General features: G+C 38.7%; 4 non-coding genes across 4 annotated transcripts; all 4 read left to right on the top strand.

Moving 5' to 3' along the window:
• The first annotated feature begins 3,361 nt into the window (after positions 1–3,361).
• On the top strand, positions 3,362–3,434 carry trnam-cau (transfer RNA methionine (anticodon CAU)). Its single transcript has one exon. It is a non-coding gene; the product is annotated as a tRNA-Met (tRNA).
• A 940-nt stretch (positions 3,435–4,374) lies between these two features.
• Positions 4,375–4,447, top strand: trnak-cuu (transfer RNA lysine (anticodon CUU)). Its single transcript has one exon. It is a non-coding gene; the product is annotated as a tRNA-Lys (tRNA).
• Positions 4,448–4,588: 141 nt separating this feature from the next.
• trnag-gcc (transfer RNA glycine (anticodon GCC)) lies at positions 4,589–4,659 on the top strand. The gene has a single exon. It is a non-coding gene; the product is annotated as a tRNA-Gly (tRNA).
• A 389-nt stretch (positions 4,660–5,048) lies between these two features.
• Positions 5,049–5,121, top strand: trnam-cau (transfer RNA methionine (anticodon CAU)). Its single transcript has one exon. It is a non-coding gene; the product is annotated as a tRNA-Met (tRNA).
• The last annotated feature ends 668 nt before the right edge of the window (positions 5,122–5,789 follow it).

The following is a 5,789-nucleotide window of genomic DNA, read 5'->3' as shown; positions in this document are numbered from 1 at the left end:
ATGGTGAAATTAAATTATTAAATATAACTTTAAGTTGGTGGTCTGAATTTTATATTTTACTTAAAAGCTCTAAAAGTTATTTACACTCAGCTGGCACTTTGTTGGGTACACCTGTTCAAGCGCTTGTTAATGCAATTATCTAATCAGCCAGTCACACGGCAGCAACTCAGTGCATTTAGGCATGTAGACATGGTCAAGGTGACCTGCTCAAGTTCAAACTGAGCATCAGAATGGTGAAGTAAGGTGATTTAAGTGACTTTGAATGTAACATATCAGATGGACTGGTCTGAGTATTTTAGAAACGGCTGATCTGCTGAGATTTACAGAGAATGGTCTGAAAAATAGGAAATATCCAGTGAGCAGCAAACCTCTGGGTGAAAATGCCTTGTTGATGTCAGAGGAGATAATAGGAACTCAACAGAAACTTAACTCATTTGTTTTAGATTATTTAATTGGGGCAGTACAGTTTCACATAGTACAGAGCTTGAAACTAATGTGCTGCTTGGAGTTTATAGTTCTTTTCCATGTTCAGCCCTAGTCCCTAGTTGGGCTTTTACAGCCACAATACACAATTTATAGCATTCAGTTGCATAAAGCCACAATACACTGTAAATACAAAACTACAACAGAGACGCATAACTAAGGAAAAATACAGAAATACAATGTAAGAAAGATACAATAAGACGAAATCACAAAATCTGAAGAAAAAAAAATTAAAATTGTAGTATAAAAACTGGTGTAAACACCATGGAAGCATTGTCTGTAGGTTTTCAGTCATCCAGACCATGGTAGGCAACTGGACTTCTTTAAGTTTCTTGAAGACATTTCACCTCTCATCCAAAAGGCTTCTTCAGTTCTCAAACCATATCATGGTGAGTCCTAGGTATTTAAACCCTGACCTCCCATTCCAGGCCCCTCAGCCCCGACTCACACCTTTCATATCATGGGTTGTGCAGCAACTGTGTGATACCATCATGTCAGCATTGACCAAAATCTCTGAGGAATGTTTGTAACACCTTGTTGGATCTGTGCCGTGAAGAATTAAGGCAGCTCTGAAGGCAAAAAGGGATCCAACTATGTGTTAGCAAGTTGTTCCTGATAAAGTGGCTGATTAAACTTTGCATTGTCTTTAGAAACAGTGAATCAGTGTGATCAGAGTAACCAGCCCCGTTAATAACGATTAAACCTCATTTTGTAACAATGCTGTTGAGATTAGTGTTTTAAAAGTTGTAAGTCTGACTTTTATGCAAGGCCTTATAGTTCAATAGATCCCTTGTTTCTACAGAATTCCTGATGACTTTTTGAATTTCCCCTTTAATATAGCCAGTGTATTGTTTCAGTGTTAATTACTATCAGTGACAACATCCAGAAAATTTGCTGCTTGAACTTTTTCTTTAGTTCAATATACCCTTTAGTTTAATTTTGATTTCAAAAAACAATAAACATAATTTTATTAATAATGACATACAGTTTATGAAGGTTAAGCTACATCTTCAAGACTTCCAAATCTCTTTTAATAACATACAAAGTTCAAACTTTATTTTATCACAGTTTTTGCTAATTATTTTTTTAAAAAATGATTGAGGCTGGTTTTAGAAGACAGTGTTTAAATAAAAAAACAAAAAAAAAAAAGCCAAACATTTAAATATGTCAGATAAAATAATGGACGCTGGTGGGGTAGTTCCACTTCATTATGATTAGGTAATGTTTATTAATAGTTCCGTAAGACTTCATGTTTGGCCACACCTTGCAGGTTTTAACACCGCCTGGTCACGGCTTTGCTGCATTTGACCGTGATACAGGCTTGTACTCGGTAACACTGTTGCTGGTCTCGCTTACTTTTATGTAGTTTAATAAATTCAGGTTTACGAGAAGTAGAAACACTCGTTATTGTTATTATTTTTAAGCAAGCTTCTGAGGAAATAGGGGCCAGACAGGTGGAGTTTGCTAGCCGGTGACTGCGGGGGTCTTTCGGACATGTACGCAGGATGGTCGACGAAATTTGTGCAAAAGTTGTTAAACTTCTCAAGGTGAGTCACTGTCGATGTTGACGATGTTTGTATTGTTTTTGTGAGTTTTCTCCATTAACTTTTAAAGCAACGTGTGCAATGTTTTTGTGCTAGCTTGAGCGCAACTGTGTTGGGAGAGCTAACAACTAGCTGATAAAACTAGCCCGTTACCTGCTCATAACACCCAGTACGACGCTTAAACTGGACTATTACTTGCTCATTAACACCAGTGAAAATTCTTTCTTTTTTTTCCTTTTTTTTTCTTTTTTGTAAACTGCTGAAATGTGACTTAAAAAAATTTAAATAGCGAAATGTTAAAGTGTGTTGTTTGGTGTGCTAGCCATTAGCAGGTTTAGCTTTTCAAGTATGAGTGGTTTGAAGGTCACACCGATTTTCATATGAAGATATTGATTAATTTGCAAAGCAAGTTGACTAAAGATGAACGATTTCAACGCTACATTTTGTGTGTGTGTGTGTGTGTGTGTGTGTGTGTGTTTTAGTGTTCGAATTAACAAAATTCACTTTAAACCTTAAGCAAGAGTGGGCACTTTTAGGTATGAGGTACCGCCTCTACCATTTTAAATGAAATTAGTTTAAAAAAAAATTAGGATTAAAAATAGTCAATTTTTAAAAAGAAAACGTCTATATCAAGGTTATGGGCAGTTTACGGAAAGTTGAGTAGGGTGAGATATTGCCATGATTGAGTAAGCAAGTTTTGCTGCCCCCCTGTGAAAAATAAAAGGAACTACAAGTGAGAAATACCAGTTGTGCTGTATGTTTGTGTAGGTTTTCAGTCATCCAGGTCACAGTAATCTCTGGAGCTTAAAAAAAGGTGACTGGACTTTCTACCAGTGGGGGTAGCCAGAGCTGATTAATTTCCACATTCAGAAAGTCATCAAAGCGATCAGAGGAGCAAATTTATTTACTGACGTTTGTTTTTGCAAGCACTGAATTCCCAGTTAGATGTTCATTATTTTTTGTACGGAACATGAGCACTTCAACAGGCTGTAAGGACAGAGACAGCAATGATGTAACAGATTTATAATCAGCATCTCTGCTGTGGTGGTCAGAGTCATCATCTATCAGTGAAGCTGACATAGGGTTCTAGACAAAAAAAAATTTAAGCCTGGGGTGCGTGTGTCGGTGGGGGCTAATTAGCATTAGCTTGCTAATGCTCGTTCGCTTGCTAATGCTAAACGCTAACTGCCATGCCAGCTTGCTACTTCAGTGACAGTGAACACTTGGAGGTCAGGTTGCAGCTGAGTTACTTAGGTGTCACTTAACGTTATTGTCAATTGCATATATTTCCTTCTGCTATGTGTAAAAACGCTGCTTGTTGGCTGGTGCACCATGCCTCGTTGGCGCAGTAGGCAGCGCGTCAGTCTCATAATCTGAAGGTCGTGAGTTCGAGCCTCACACGGGGCAGGTGTTTTTAGAATGTCTCTTTGGTTAGCTTTTCCCATACACATCTTTAGTATACTTGGTGTTTGTAACCGTTGCTCTCTTTCAACGTTGACTGTAGTCTCTGTTAGACAATTATAATTGAATGAAATTAAACACAAGTTGGCTTCTTTAGTTAAGTTACAAATTTTTAGTCTGTTTAGGTGCCGTTTACACGAGACCGTTTTCATTTTGAAACGGTGTCGTTTTGATGCGTTTCGGCCTTGCGTTTACACGACAACGGTGTCGTTTTGATGCGTTTCGCCCTTCTGTTTACACGACAACAGAGTGAAAACGATGTGTTTCAGAAACGGGGTTCAGAGTGGAGCGTTTCAGAAACGCACCGGCTTGCGTTTTCGTGTAAACACTTGAAACCGGGGTGATTTGAAAACGCTCGACTCGCACATGCGCACTATGGTTGCGACGGCCAGTTTTTCGCGCACGCGCAAACTGATAAACAGTACTCGCGGATTCACGAGTGCTTCTTATGCTTTTCCTGTGTTTTTACCGTTTTGTAATTCAGCGTTGTGTGCAGCAGCGATCCAACCTCATCATCGGTCCACACAAAACCTCTCACATTGGCCGTTTTGTAAGTAATGAACAATTTGCCGCACTACCTACTGTGTCACTCCACGCATGCGCGTCTTGCGTAAACAAACTGCAAAGAGAAAACCAACGCCAACTTGTGGCCTGGCATGGGAACTACATCGTTTTCATCGTTTCACATGTCCTCGTGTAAACGCGGATCGTTTCTGAAACGCCATCGTGTAAACGAAAGGCTGAAACGCATCAAAACGACACCGTTTCCAGTGAAAACGGCTTCGTGTAAACGGCACCGTAGTCTAACAATCCTGGTTCTTGCATTTTACAGTATAAATAGATCTGTGTACTGTTTTAAAAATTACAGTTTGGACTTAAATCACAGGCCCGGCTAGCTCAGTCGGTAGAGCATGAGACTCTTAATCTCAGGGTCGTGGGTTCGAGCCCCACGTTGGGCGTTCATTTTTTGTTTTGTTTTTTTTTTTTTATTTATTATGCAAATGTACTGTTGATAAGGTTTGCTGTTTTGTATGCTATTTTTGTGAATCCCAATTATGTGCTGAATCTTAATTGGAGTAGCAGATGAGTGATAAATGTGAGCATTGGTGGTTCAGTGGTAGAATTCTCGCCTGCCACGCGGGAGGCCCGGGTTCGATTCCCGGCCAATGCAATACGCTTTTAAATTTTGTTGGTTTCAATGAGTGCTTGATGTGATCTCGTGAATCTTGGCTCACCCTTAGGCCTAAGTTAGACTTCCATTGGGTCTTTGCAGGGCTCAAGGATTTTACATGTGGTGCCAGCCTAATCTAGTCTAATTCAGGCCCAGAGTCGGGGGAGGGCCTTAGTTGTCAGCAACCTCTTACTGCTTGTAGAGACGAGGTATGTCTGACTATATACCAGATTTTCTAGTAACATTTGCAACTTGAGGAAGGAGGCCTTTGCTTCATACAGTTTTTTTTCTTTTCTTAATTGCCAGAGTTCCTTGGAGTACTTGACAAATGTTTTAGTTGATCAGAGATAATTTGTCTTTTGTTACTCAAGGATCTTCTGAAGTTATGGGCCTCGTTGGCGCAGTAGGCAGCGCGTCAGTCTCATAATCTGAAGGTCGTGAGTTCGAGCCTCACACGGGGCATGATATTTTACAAAGACATTTGTTATTTAATGTTTGAGCATGCATAGAGTACAATAGAATAGAATGTCTTTATTTGTCATTATGCAGAATGTACAATGGGATGGGAAGGCCACTCCTGTTCAGTGCCATGCAGTAGAAAGTCACACTTTCTTACTTTCATAAACTTCTCTGCTTCCTTGGCATCATGAAAGGTTTTCTTTTGTCCGTTCCACGTAAAGATAAGCGTTGCAGGGTACACCACTCTGAATAGAATAGAATAGAATAGAATAGAATAGAATAGAATGCCTTTATTGTCATTATTCAGTATGTACAATGAGATTGGAGGGCCACTCCTGTTCAGTGCCATGTAACAGAAAATCAAACTCTCTAAAATAAAAATATTATAATCTAGTATAATCAATATAATCAAGAGATATACAGAAATAAACAATGTGTAAAATATACAAAAAATAGAATGTATAAAAATATATACATACATTGGTGCATCTGTACATTGTAAGAAAAGTAAATATGTGTATACATATAATAATGAAGATGATGAATATTGCACTTGGTGAATGAATATTGCACTAGTGAATGAATACTGGATATTACACAATATAGGAATGTTAGATATTGTTCAGTATGAATAATATAATATTGCACAGAGATGTGGGTGTTGCACAGTT

Source organism: Archocentrus centrarchus, chromosome 2 (genome assembly GCF_007364275.1).
Source record: "Archocentrus centrarchus isolate MPI-CPG fArcCen1 chromosome 2, fArcCen1, whole genome shotgun sequence".
Lineage (NCBI taxonomy): Eukaryota > Metazoa > Chordata > Actinopteri > Cichliformes > Cichlidae > Archocentrus > Archocentrus centrarchus.
Note: the sequence above shows the minus strand (reverse complement) of the source record. Positions and strands in the feature narration are given on the sequence as shown.